The sequence below is a fragment of the Pinus tabuliformis genome, chromosome Q, assembly GCF_031772625.1.
Source record: "Pinus tabuliformis cultivar Carrire ecotype Pingquan chromosome Q, CPIR1, whole genome shotgun sequence".
Lineage (NCBI taxonomy): Eukaryota > Viridiplantae > Streptophyta > Pinopsida > Pinales > Pinaceae > Pinus > Pinus tabuliformis.
Window position 1 is genome coordinate 272,768,616 of NC_142296.1, and position 15,198 is coordinate 272,783,813.

The 15,198-nt window shown below is 39.2% G+C and overlaps 1 pseudogene; it reads left to right on the top strand.

Annotated features, from left to right (window-relative positions):
- Window positions 1–1,338: 1,338 nt before the first annotated feature.
- The window catches only part of LOC149219259 (uncharacterized), a 33,982-nt pseudogene continuing 20,122 nt past the window's right edge, over window positions 1,339–15,198 (top strand).

The following is a 15,198-nucleotide window of genomic DNA, read 5'->3' on the forward strand; positions in this document are numbered from 1 at the left end:
TCTGACAGATGACTATCAGATGTTTATAACTGGATTGAATGCAAGAGAAAAGCCTCCAAGTTTTGAAGAGCTTACTGGAATTTTGCTACATGAAGAGGAAAGGAGGTCGTCTCTCAAGCCTCAAGATCCAGATCTTGCATTGATAACAAAGTTCAAGCCAAAAGGGAGAGCGATGGCTGATCAGAGGAGGGGCAACACATTAGAAATGACACCACAATGTATGACCTCGTATAGAAATGACTCTGCTCCTGAATGTTTTTATTGTGGTAAGATAGGCCATATTGCTAAATTTTGTCGCAAGAAGAAGGCAAATCAAGAGAGGTACAATCAAAAAAGGCATGCAAGTCATTTGGCAGATGCAGATGCAGATACAGACCCAGATCAGCATCTGGATGTTAGACTATTTATGGCCGAGGGTGACACTGCTACTGAGGAGGATGAATCAGATATTTGGATCGTGGATTCTGGAGCCTCCTCGCATATGTCAGGTAAAAAGCAATGGTTCAGAAATTTTAAAGAATCCAACACTGGAGTAAAAGTCTATCTTGGAGATAATAGTGGGTACGAGATCAAGGGACATGGAGATGTCCTTATTACTCTGCCTGATGGTAAGATCAGGAATATATCTGATGTGTGGTATGTTCCTGGCATTAAGAAGAACCTGATTTCTGTGTCCAAGATTACAGATCAGGACCTCAAGATAGAATTTTTTAAATCTTATTGCATTATTAAAGATTTGTTGGATCAGATGAAGCCCATTGCTACAGGTATTCGCATAGGAGGACTCTACAAGTTGGATGTGAAAAGTATGCCTCAGCATGCCTTGATGACGTCAAATAAGTCTGCAAATGAAGACGGACTCTACAAGTTGGCTCAAGAAATAAATATCCCAGAAGTTTCTTCTATATGTGAAGACGGAAATGAGTTTGCCTTTGTGGACATTAAGCCGGTCGATGATGTTGTTAAGGCCAAACCTATGGACACCCCTATTGAGGTCGATGGTGGGAGAGACGATTGTTACAAAACAGAGGATGGCGCCGGACAGTTTGACAAACAGTTGTCTGCTCTGGAATCATATCTTGGGTTGTCTGAGTATTCTATTGCTAAAGCAAATCTATGTATAGAAGATGCAGGTCGCTCTGCGGGCTCTTTTCCAGATGAGCAGTGTTTCCTGGAACAATGGATCTTGGGAGATCTGCCAAATTCAGGCAAGAATGCCCCGGCAGGAGGGCTCCAATACAATGAAAATCTGTGGCTGTGTGGAAGCATGGAGGGGAGGCCGTCTACCTCTTATTCGTTCTCAGGTTTAGGTGACAGTGGCCAAGAGCTGGGAGCGAGTGAGCAGGTCCCTCAACAGAGTTCTCAAAAATTGATTAGTTTGACAGATATCAAAATGATTAATGTGACAGATACCAAGGCTCTCTTGGCATTGCTCAGCGAGGATCGAACGCTGGAGAGCGTCATCCCCGAATTCTTTTCCAAATTCAAACGCCATGATCATTTCGATATCTGCTGCACTCTTGTCCTCCTCATAGAGGATAAGAGAATCTTGAAGCAGTCTCAGCGCTTGGTAGCATTTTATATTCTGCATGATCTCTATTGTGGGGAGCAGTCATTTGTGAATCCATTTAATTCTTTCCTCATTGATGTTGCCTCTGATGACAGTGCTAACATTGTGGAGAGGGCATTTCCGCTTCAGTTGCTTGGTTCTACACATATCAACAACAACAAAAAGGAGATTGTAAGCCAAACTACAGCCGAGTACATCAGGACTTTTGATCCAAATTCACATACATTCTTGACTCGTGAGCAACTGCAGAAACAATATTCTGATAAGCTACCAGTAGAGTCATATAAAAGTTATTTTAAAAATGCATCTATCAAAAATGTAATACGAGATCCAAATATTCCCCAAGGCTGTGATGCAGATGCACCTGAGCTTGATGACTCCACTCCCTTAGGTAAATATCGAATAGGTGGTGGAAATAGAGAGACAGCAGCAGCTGGCCTGATTTAGAATACATCATTGAAAGGACTTGAACCACCATGGATTAGGCCAGTCCCGCCTAGGCTTCCTGAACAAAATGGAGAGTTAGTGTGGCTTACACCTGATAACAATCATGAGTTGCTCTAGGATAAAGGCATGTGTGCTGACACTAGTCGTGGAGCTGCTGTTAGGGATTTGATAGGCAAAGCTCTAAAAGGAGCACTTGCGCCTACACAACAACAGAGAGTCCTCATGGAGCTTGAAGCTGATCCAAAGCTTGTTTATCACTGTGGGTTGTCTCCACGTTGTCTCCCGGAATTGGTTGAAAACAATCCTGTAATTGCTATTGAAGTGCTTCTGAAGTTGATGAATTCAGTACATATAGCAGACTATTTCAAAGTACTTGTCAATATGGACATGAGCCTGCACTCTATGGAGGTTGTTAATAGGCTTACAACTGCTGTTGATCTTCCCACACAGGAACCACAATTCACTAAGCCACTACGAAGACTGAAGTTTGATTTGGGAAAATCCCTTTCTCCATTAAGGGGGGATGTTAGAAATTAATGGAGAATAGGTTACGTAGTTATGATTTGCTCCTTATTTGACATTCAGTTCCTATTAATTAGGAATCTGTTTTATGCCTATGTATCTATTTAATTTCTGATGATTAATGAATAATAACTGAGCGAATGCATTTGCTGGTGGGAGCTCCTGAGCTCCCGTGTGTTTGATCCAAACTTCTTTCTTCTGCATTTCTTATCAATTAAGAGCTTTGGGTTGTAGAAGGGTCGACTTAATGAAACACGCAGGCTAGAAAGAATGTATGGGAAGAGTGGCACAACTATGCTCTGTTTTACACTCGATAGCAACTGTAGGTAAGAAACACCCACATAGCAAACCCAAGTTTACAATAGGCTTCAGGAACAACTCAAGCTTTCTCCAGCATTCAAAAACCAAAATAAACTATCAACCGAGAGTTTCATACTCTAATGACTTCCTTCTTTTCTACGTATGAAAGCCTCATATGGAAACAAGCAAAACACTTTGTGATTATTAATTTGCAGCTCCACACATACATGAAGCTGATAGCAGAAATTGCTTTGGAGTTGCGAAAATACTTACAAAAGTACTAGTGCTTTGGCAAACCTAACACTATTAAGTATATCAAACAACATACGAACATCCTTAAAATTCTTTGTACGCCCATCAAACATTTTTATCTTTGATATCATTTAAAGATAATACATATTTTCTTCTTCTGTAATAGGAGGTTTCTTTTGTTAAGAGAAGCAGTGCACAAAAAATCTATGGAGAACACCTTTTCGAATTAATATCCGTTTGTAGAAGCATAAAGAAAAGATGAATCGTAATATAATTTTCATGAATCCCATACACTTCGATACAAAGCCAAACAAATCTTACTGCCAGCAGAAACGAACGTTGCCTGACCTCTTCATATGTGGTTCTGTCCACAGGTCGCATGCTAATCGTTCCTACGAGTCTTCAACATTTTGACGTTGGTTCCTCGCATAGACTCAGGCTTCTACAAATCTGGTGCCAACGTTTACACAAATTTACATGCAGATCTTTAGCACAGCAACCCTCTCACAATAAGTTTCCATGATCAAACTTCATGCAATGGCCTCACAACTATACACATTAAGAATTATTATACCCTCTTTGATACCACAGTTAGAATGTGAAACTAGAACAAAAAAATAGTTGTGAATACTGCTTCATTAAATATGAAATACATATAAATACAATATCTTAGATCATAAGATTCAACTTCCAAAGTTTCTTGGATTTCAAGTAATTGTTCATATTCCACACCACAACCTCGATAGATTACATGTCCAACAATAATAATACTTTAATACTTCTTTATCACAATCTTCAATCATTAAAAGAATATATCTTCAAATGAAAAGTTATGTCACTTTTATTTTTCGTATCTTTAAAACCTTAAATTTCAGACAATTTCGATATCTAACATTTGCCTTGATATATCTGTGATATTTGAACCCTCCTAGATTTGAAAATTTGTCATGTGATTCTATGATATGCCTTTTCTACAATTCCACAAGTTCGACCAAAATACGATTGTGGAAAGTGAAAGTTACGACATTTTTTCCAAAACTTGTTGATTTTTTACCGCTTCTCAAAAGAAAAATTGTAAAGTTTTATTCAAATTTTCAAATCATTTTCTAAAATTGATACCTCAAGTACTTTGGAATGTTGATTCAGACCTCTTAAAATTTCATAGTTTGAAATGTTCCATTTTTTTTATAATGAATCTAATATTTCTTGTTTGAAATTGATTTTAGAACCATTCACAAACCATAACTTCTAAAGAAAATATTTTGAAATGTATAGTACACCAAAATATGAAAAATTTAGCAGATGCACCCTTATATGTTTTCTAATGTGCTCAAAATTTCACGGTCTGAACCATTGAATAAAAAGTGTTATTGTGAAAAATCAAAAATTACTTATTTGAAATTGATTTTAGGACCATTCACAAACCCTAACTTCCACTAGGTATACCTCCAAAATTATAGTGAACTGGAATCTAAAACTTTTACAAACATTTTTTCAGATATCTTATTAATATTCTTAAAAAATCACTAAATTAAACTTGTCCAAAAGAAATTATGGACAAAATTCCAAGACCATTCATTTGAAATTGATTTCAGGTGCATTCACAAACTCTATCTTCCACAAAGTGTATCCCTAAAAGTATAACAAACTAGAATAATTTTTTTTTCAATTAGTTGTACTTCATGATCTATCCTAAATCAGCTCAAAATTTCATAATTTGAATTGTACCTAAGGAAAATTTATGACAAAATTCCTACAAGAACTCATTTCAAGTAGAAAAACCATATGTTCATGTGCTCTAACACCAAATGTTATGAATCTTACACCTTGAAAATGATAAGAAACTAATAATTACAATTTAGTTCAAAGGGGAAACCTTACTTCATAACGAATAAAGTGTATAATACAATATTTGAATATCCTAAGGCTATCACTCCTTGGTATATATGTAGGAAAGCAAGGGTACAATGAAAGTTTCTAACATACCTCCTAATATGATAAAAAAATTAATAATGAATTCTTATGAGGACGTAATATAAGAACCCCAAAAACGACAGCGAAAAGATTCTAGATGGAATATCCCTTCAATGCAATTAGTTTTAATGGACCTCAAATTTAGTGTCCAGGTAGTTACCGATATTAATAATAATTCTAATGGACCCTTTAGTCCCATTACATAATCAAAATATCCTACTAAAAATTAAGAAAAAATAAAATAAGGTAATAACAACCATATTAATAATATTAATAAAATATACTAATAACAACCTTATTAATAATATTACTATGACTTCAATGAGATCACCATCACTCGATAGAGCGTGAGCATGACAACCCCGTGAACACAGGAAGCCAAAATTCATACATCCATCCAAAATACCTAGAAATATTTCGTGGGTGGTTCCATCTCTAGGGACCCGTTCTTTTCTTGCAAGGTCATTAAGTTGAACTAGATTATGGAGTCAACCTCTAATGTTGTTGTAGCCACCACTGTCGCGGCTAACCATAGCCCCATTAATATTACTCTCAAGTTAACCTATAGTGTTGTGGCTACCACCACCATCGCAGCCAATCCTATATCTCATGTTAGTACCTTCGAATCAACTTTTGTTGTTGCTGTTATTGGAGATTTGTAGGCTTATGCAAAAGTAAATGTTCTTGGAGGGTTTGATTTCAATTGCTTTATAGAGTCTATTGACAAATCTATAATTTTATAGGGTGTTATTTTTATTCTAAGGGAGGATTTAAAGAAACCCACCTAGCCTCAAGATATCAATAATCAAAGAAAATATTATCTGCTACGAAGTCTTTCTCACATCCTAGATGAGGTTTTTATCCTAGATCTAGTGAATTTCTCGGTCTTTGTGAGACCATTCTTAGGGGTTTCCTTCTATATGTTGTTCTATGTCTAAAATATTGTCTTTTCACTCACCACTAGAATTTAAGATCAATTGCGAATATCCTTTGGTAGTTTCTAGCTCTTATATGGTGGAAGGTAGCTTTAGGACCCGTTGAAGGTGTTGGACCCATGAACATTGAAGGGGATCTTCCTAGTAATAAGTCTCAACTTGACCTCAGACCATTGGAGTAGGAGTCCCAGCAATGGGTGGTAATGTAGTGCATTAACTGTGGTAACCTGTTGAGATAAGTATGATGACTTTGGTTGGAAGAAAGTGCGTGACCTTGCAGCAAGTCCAATGAGATGCATGGGGATTCTAACACACATAGGGGGAAGGAAAGTGTAACCTTAGAATCCTGTAATAGTACACAGCTGGAAATGAATACACGAGCGGAATGAAATCACAAACTGCAAAGTGGAATAGTCCACAAAACAAAGTGACGGTTTAATCCAACAACACACCTTCAACGAGATTCATACAATTTCAAACAAAATAGTTCATAAGAAAATGTGTAACTTAAAAAATTCTTGATGGTGTTGGACCTGCCAACATGTCAGGGGATCTCCCTGGTAAGAAGTCCCAACTAGACCTCAGACCGTTTGGATTAGGAGTCCTAGCAGTGGGTAGTATGGTATCGCCTTGACTACGGTTACATGCATAGGTAAGCAAGATGTCCTTGTTGGAAGCAAGTATATGACCTTGTAGCAAGTTAGGGAAGATGCATGGAAAGGCTCTAACACATGGAAGGGGATAAGAGTGCACCTCTTAGAAGCATGTAATAGTACGTAGCTTGAAAGGGAACACACGAGATGCAAGACATCACAAGATGGAAAGTAGAATAGTCGACAATCCAAAGTGATGAGTTAAACCAACAATACGTTCCGATAAGATTCATGCAAACACATATGGAATAGTCCATACATACATGCGTAAGTTATAACTACATACATTGTTAGAGTAACCAGAATAGTCGAAATACAATAACAATACATGCATGAAATATGTTGGCAATGCGATATTAAAAGAGTGAAGAATTCAATCATACATACAACCATGACAACAACCAGCCCCAATAGTGGAATGTTACAGTCAGTATTGCCTACTCCTCCAAAGAGATCTACTCTCTCTACACTGTGGAGAAGCCAAGCCTCGTTACATCACACTCCAAGATTTCTCTAAGTTATACCTGTCAGAAGCTTGGCTCCCAAAAGTTTGTTCAATGATTTATGAGGTTCTCTATATAGCAAAGGGTGAGGTGACCCTTTAGATTCCGCTTTGTGACTCTTCAACTACCCTCATGACTCTTCAACTTACACATGACTCTTTACATTCTACTACTGATGCTTTGTCTTTCACTTTAAAACATGTTTACAATACATTCTACACATGTACCCATGTGAGAAAAAATGGGCTTGAGTAAGCCATGCAAGTCATCACTAAGACTTGGACAATTGTGGGAAGACTAACTCGTTGACATCCTCTTCATGATCGATGGTGGTGAACCGATGCCAAGCTTGGTAGTTTGCTATGGTGTATGCGTACTCCGTGGTGACATCCTTTCTGAAAATGAACTCTTGCCTCTGTTGCATCTGAGTACACATATTTGGCACCTCTATCCAACTTGTCATATAGCATGCACATCATGGTCTTGAGTGCAGCCATACCAATGACATACTGATGCATAATGTCTACGCTCATTTGTAAGTCTGCGTTGGTGGCTATGCACATCAACTGCTTAAACTACATGTCTAGATCCAGTGAGACTTGGTTCTTTGCTTTCACCTCGGTGAGTGTGTGAATTGATGGTATCACATGTGTGCACACAATGACATCTATGCTCCTGAACACTTGTGCATGTGAAGCCTATAAGTTGGTGATGAGCTGTGGGAGTTCCTCATAGTTCTGGATCTAACTCTGAATGCGTGCCTTCAACTCCACTACCTCTGGCTTCATCATCTTTGGCAAGAACAATAGGTCTCCCTTGTACCTCATTGTCCATATCTTTATGTGATCGACAACATTGTGTGTGTCTGTCAAGATGCGTGATCTCCTAGCATAGTGTTGTTGCCAACCATTAAGATGGACAATTGAATTATGCACGGTGGCGAACCTAAAGTACAACTTCCATATGACTCACTCGAGAGAGGATACTTCATCAAGTATTCCTTTCTTTAACTTTGCTAGGGTAGATGTTGTAGCTTTCTCTTCTCCCTTCTTGGCCACTTGAAACTCCAGAGCCATGCACTTGTTATCAGCTATCAATAATCTCACACTTAAGTTAGTGGCTTCAGCATATGTCTTTGTAGCATCAGCCAATGCAGTTGGATGTCTACGCACATCAGACACGATCACTCGTTCTCGAAAATGCACAGGAGATGCATGGACATATGGAGCGGGCACTCTGTGTGATTTCACAACTATGTGTTGTGACTCATCGAAGGATATGTTGTGAACATCTCCTTCCAGATTGTCTGCAAGGATTTCAATGTCTCCTTGATCACTTGGGACTTGCTCTGCTCCTTGATCTAGTTAGGTTGGTGGAGTGACCTCTGGGCCTTCGAGCATGAGATTTGTATCCTAATCTTGCTATGGCTGAACCAAATCTGTGTCCATCTGACCTAACATCTATTCAATCTCTTGAGAAAGGTCTTGCTCTTGCGACTATTCATCCTGTTTGCTATCTTCCAGCTCTGATGAGTCAATAACCTGTATTTGTACAGTTTCATCAATGTATACACACTGTGCTTCATGTTGCTCCTGTTCCTGCTGCATTTCCTTCTCCCTTCTGCGCGACTCTTTTTCTTCCCTTAGTTGTTGTGTCACATCTTGTAACTTCTTCTCTACCTCCTCCAGTTTCTACTTCTCCCTCTATCTTTGTGCAATCCTTTTGTTGTGTTGTCACTTCTTTTCTTCAATCTCAAAAGTTGATCTCATTACAAGTGGATCTGACTTGAACTTTCATCTTTGGTCCACCTCTGTGCTGTCAGAAACCTTCCTCTTGCCTTTCTCATGTACAGGTTTGCTGCTGCTAATGTTATTGTTCTGTGAGATGTTGTTGTCTTGTGTACTGCTAACCATTCTACAACAACTAGGACTAGTTCATTGAGCCTTAAGGAGTTGTAACAATATTTCCATGGGTCTTCCTTAGGCCATTGACATGCCCCATGTTTTCAAGGATGATACACTCTCGCACAGAGGTTCTCCACCAAGGAATGCGGGTCATATGGATTGAAACTTCTCATGTTGAAGGTGAATCTCTTTAATTCCTTTGTTTTGGCCTTAGCACGCTTCAAATTCTGCATCTCATACAACTCGATCCACAAAGGAAGAGCGGGCCAAGGTGCCCTCTTCTTCTTATGCAGTCTCGTTGACAACCCTATCGAGATGTGGTATGAAACCTCTTGCATGACCATCTTGTCCATGGAAAACGTTGGTAATGCATGCGAAACCTTCTCCACGCTATACATTAGGATGAAGGTTCCAAGGGGTGAGGCATGCCAATCTGCTATGTTAACCAATGCCTCCATCGCCGACTGTGACATGCAAGGCAGATCCTATTCAAATATCATCATGTACATCGGGGTGACGAAGTGGTCTGATAGTTGTAGTATAACCCCATAGAAGCTGCACTCGGAGAACAACCTGCAATAGTTGTGCACAGAGGTTTTTGAAGGTGTCCATGCCCAACCCAAGCCAGGGAACTACTAACGGGCACGGGTTGCATAAACCATGTAGGCAGACATGAATATCTTAGCTTGTTGACCCTTGGGTGGATGTCGGGCATTGGTTACTTTCCCCTTCATCTAGAGAGCCAACATGTTGGACTAATTGAAAGGTCCTCCTTCACTCGCTAGTTGATCCAACACAATCACCCAACTCTGCGAGAAAGTTTCTGTACTCTCCTATCCTTATAAGAGGAATTCAAAGATGATGAAGCACTGCTAAGCCTTTCACAGTGACTTTGTCTTGTATACCTAGTTGGGTGTTGTCCCGAAATTAGACATCTCTCTCACCCAGCTCTTCAAGATGTCTCTTTAGTTCTCACTGTTGTAGGGATTGGTGAAAAGTGCATCCATTTTTTTCACTGAATGTGGTAAGTTATATATATATTGAAATTTCTCTTCCCTGAAGGTAGCAAGATTTGTTCCACTGACACTTCGCAGTACCATTGTCAATGGACTAGTATAGGATACAATCTAGTGGATCAAATTCATGCATGGAAATGTGGGATACTTGCATGCAACCCGATACAAGCCACACTTGTATATGTTGACATAGTATCTGCGTCCTCCAGATTCTCCTCAAAGGTGCCTAAAAAGATTTCATCGTTGTCTTGCCATGTCATCTTGATCTCTTTTTCTATGAACAACTTAGTGTCTTCATAGATGGGCAAGCTCATACACACTTGATCGACCACATCTCTAGTTGCACTGTCAACGGTGTCCTTTGACCCTGCTCTCTTGAAACCCATTGTACCTGTACTATCGAGAGACTGATGAACACCTTTGATGCCTAGAGACATAGAAAAACTCATGGAAAGAAAACTATCAGTTTAAAACCAAAAGAAACTTGAGGACTCACATGCAACACACTTCATTTACTGACTAGGAAAATTGCAATTTTCCCTAGGAGAGGCTGGGAGACTGACTGCTAAAACTGCGCAGAGGACAGTCCTGGTTTCCAGTGAGTTGATTGACTACCGAAACTATGCAGAGCACAGTTCAGCTTGGCCTGCTGATGACTAAAACTGCGCAATTCGCAGTTTCAGTCAACATGATGACAACTCGGGCGATTGCATATGCAATCCTATGGGCCAATTGAGGAATTGCCTCTCAAAATTGCACAGATCACATATTTGGAGGCTAGTGTGAGGTAGTCTCTGCACAATTGATGGAAGCAAGGAAAAGTCTTCCATCCTAGAAATGCACAGTGAAATTTAGGCAAGACAATGTTTGGGCCAAGGTAGCTCAGACCTTGCCGACGGGCGAGTGAAACGAGTAAGAACTGAATGCAAGTGCAGAGATGGTGTAGACATGAGTGAATGAAAATGCATGTGATTATAATCAGTGCAAGATTTATTAAGATGGGGAAACAAAGAAGTGTGTGACGTGAGTTTCCGCAACGATGATTGTTAGTGCATAAACAGTGTCATGCATGCAACAACAAGGAAATGCAATGAAAAACTTGAAATGACACTTCTAAAATGTAATATGCATTGAAACGAAATCAAGAATTCAATAAAACCATGCAAAAAACATTCACACAAACTGAAATGTAAAAAGTGACAAAAAAGAATCAAAAGACATGAAAAACAGACTTACTCAGAAAAAGTTGTGATGATTGTGCCAAAAGTTCCTAGATGCATTGGGAATGCAAGAGCTCCAAGATCAAAGTGAAGAATGAGATCTGAGGTGTCGAATAAATAGTTTTGACAAGATCAAGGCTTATGAAGCAAATGCCACATATCTAGGAAAAAGCAACACCTGGCAAGGGGTTTCTAAAACGGATTTTGCATGTAACCCACAATTGCTAAAAATAGATCCCTAAAATATAGGGTTGATTTTTTATTTTTTATTTTTTGGGTAAAACTTCCCCATGAATGCAAGGCAAGATTGCATATTCTTGGAGGGAACCAATCAACCTGTGAGCATATGCATCAATCAGCAAGCCTTGGGATGACTTCTACGTAGTTTCTAGGCTGAGTGGCTCTTTCCTCCCCTTAAGCTCTACACAATTTCTGGACTGAAGCCAGGGTTGCCAGTCAAATCTATGCAAATTCTAAGAGCAAGCTTGGTGATGGGATGCTCTGTGCAATTTTCTTGGAGAAGCAAGCATGCCTGCTCTACGCAATTTCGGAGAGCAGTGTTGGCTACTAGGATGCACTGTGCAATTCTAGAGAGAAAGGTTGGTTACCCTCTAGTGCTATGCATTTTTCCAATTCAGCATAATAATTGGTTTGAGACCAATTCATGGGAGGTCATCTTACGGGTGAAAGACAAACAAGCTAGTGAACATAAGCTATTAAGCCACAAAAACTCAACTGAAAGGATAAGTACCTAGGTTGTGCAAGACATGCTGCTAACGATGGTTGGTAGGGAGGCTCCAAAATCAATCTAAGGAAAAATTATGGAGGGTGGTTGTAGCCACTACAACATTGATGACACATCAGTATAATTGCATCTCTCTGAATCGACCTTGTTTCGTGAAAATATAGTCTAACTCCCCTAGAAGTATTGTTTGATTCTTCGATCATCATGGTTTCCACACTTGCTTGAGTGAAAGATGTAGCACCTGCCATTCTTTTGATCAGTCAGCACACATTCCAAGCCAAGTCAACTTATTTGTTTCAATTAGGGATGAGGGGTATATTTAAGCATGAGTAATATGATTGTCAGAGTTTAAGTTTCATCTCTGGTGTTGCTCCCCTATTAGGAGGCCTGGACAGTACCCTGGTGAAGTCACACAGGAACACAAGAATCACTCTGTTGCCAACAAGCCTCATCAGTACCCCAATAGAGTTACTTGCATCACCTCTTTGTGTAGGGAGCCTTTCTCTTCTTTCACCTTATTCTTTTTTCATTTTTTCACTTTTTCATCATTTTTTTCTTTTTCAAGGAACTGTGGATAGGCACTTATTGATTTTAGAGGCGGAAGAGGAATCCTGACTTATTGAGAGCACAAGAGGTTGTTCCTTCATAGAAGTATGTTATATATATCCTGACATACTTGTTAAGTTTTCCCCCTCAACTTACTCTACTTGACTGAGCTAACAACGATTAACCCAAAAACAACCGACTAGAATAGGTGGTACTAGTTAGAGACCAAATGCTGTGTTTTCACCAAGATTCACTTCGAACAAAATGTATTTGCGTATAATTGACTAAAAACAACAAGTTTTGAATAAGGATATAAGACAACAAATAACCAAGTGTTGATAGTTGTATAAGTCCTATTTTACTTTACCTTGCTTGACTTAAAAGTCTATCACGATTTCATGTGAAACTAACCTATGGACGTAAACAAGAAAATAAAAAAATAAAGTAATGAGTAGAAGAAAATGTGAAAGCAGAGCAAGTAAGAAAAGTAGGCAAGCAAGAAAAAAAAACAAAAAAAAGTAAGAAAGCAAACATGCATGCAAGCAAACAAGACACAAAGCAAACACTAGTCCTACTCCTAAACTAATATTGCATGGGTCTTCTCACGTGAAGTGATATTTCCAATGCAACCATCGATGCATTGGTTGATCCATGTTGGTGAAGGCATGGTTCATGAAAAGCATAGCCAAGTGAACCAGAAGACATGAAATATATAATAATGAAGGCCAGCACACTCCAAGTTTGAACGCGTCCATAGAAAATAAAATAGTGAAAGCGCAAGACAAGCATTCTGTAGACTTAACATGGTGTTGTGACACACTACGTGCATATGATAAGAATGTGCATTCTCTTGACTGTGATAGAAAGGAAACATGAGAAAGAGAGACAAATTACGCCTTGAAAGTGTGCTTGTTGTGTATGATTCCTCCAATTCAAGAGCGATAGGATCATGCGATTCCAATGGAGGAATCCAAATCTTTGTATTTGATTGATCTTCAATGCATACAAATGAGTGATGAGGAGCCTTGGGTGTTTCAAAAATTTCCTAATCGGAAGTGAAACTAACCTCAGGATAGTGAGGGCCTAACATAACCATCAGCTCGAGCTAAAGTGCCTTGATAGCCTACAGGGTTTCGACTTCATCGACAGATAGATCATCATAGACGGGTGGCTTTGAAATATCAACAACGACTGAATCAACATCGTGATCGAATATAGGATTAAAGAGATCATGATAGCTACGATCAGAAAATTCAATGAGTTCATTGGCATCCTCATGGTCTAATGAATCATACAAAGGGGTAGATGAGAAGCAAGAATGTTCACCCTCTGCATTTCTAAAAATAGTAGATGAAAAATTGAGTAGATTCTAAGTGAAATATTTGTCTTCTATGCTATCGAATGATGGACTGACATCAGGTGTGTTCTGCAAATGATCGGAAGTAGATGCATCTAGGGATGAATTTTTACAAGGAAAATTAGATATAGCAGCATCACCAAAGATGGCAGGAAAAAGCAGAGGAGGAGTGAACAAAAGGCGATCATCCTTCATCATGGTTTCATGTTCATATTCCTAGTCATACTCATCATAAATGACAACACGAGTTTGTTGTGAAACATCAACTCCGTCGATGGCTTGATCCTCATTTACAACAAGTGTGGAGTCCAAAACAAGACAGTACAATCTGGAGGATCAGCAAAACGTGGGGACGAAGGTTGCGGTAACAAGTGCATATGACAACCCATGGGCTTCCCAACCAAATCTGCATAGAAATTGAGAGTAGTGATGATGTGAGGATGTGATAGTTGAACAGACTTATCTGCATGCTCTCCCACATCACTCTGTGGGGGTGGGATTGTTTGTTGTGGGGAAGGCAGACAATCACTTGTGAAAACAAATGTGTTCGCTTGTGGTTGTGCAACTCCATCATTCAAGTATGTTGAGTGGGGTTTGATATTTTTCTTCACTTTTGGATATAGAGATTTGATACATACATACTCCTATATTTCCCAAATATATTAGAACTTCATCTTACTTTTTGGAGCTTCAAAAGAAATAATACAAAAGCACCCCCAAAATTCCGGTAGAGATTCATGCGAGGCCTTCCATTGTTGTAACATTTTCTTATCAAGAGCTTTAGGATCAAAATGGTGAATAACAGATTCTACTAGATCACTGAACTGTCTGAATGAGTGCATGCAGTTAGGAGGTAGCATGGCATAGCATAGCAATGGGTATTCGTGAAGTGTGTGTGCAAGTAGCATACAGACCTCTGTTTCATTAAAATCTTCCACATTCTCCATGAGTGCATGGGAGTCATATAAGTGCTCAGGCCAGACCACTTCACCTTCACCATTATATGTGATTTGTGACAAGTCATCCTAGAACTCCCTCTCGACTTCAAAGATATGTCCTTTAAACAAACATTTCAGAGGGTGAACTATAATGTACTCCATGATAGATATGTGAAGATTCAAAACAAATTCTGAGGACTTAGTTTGTCATTCGGCCCTCCTTCTAGCGCCAAAAATGTTGATGGTGCTAGACCAGCCAGCATTTTAGGGGATCTCCTCGGTAAGAAGTCCCAACTAGACATCAGATCATTTGGAG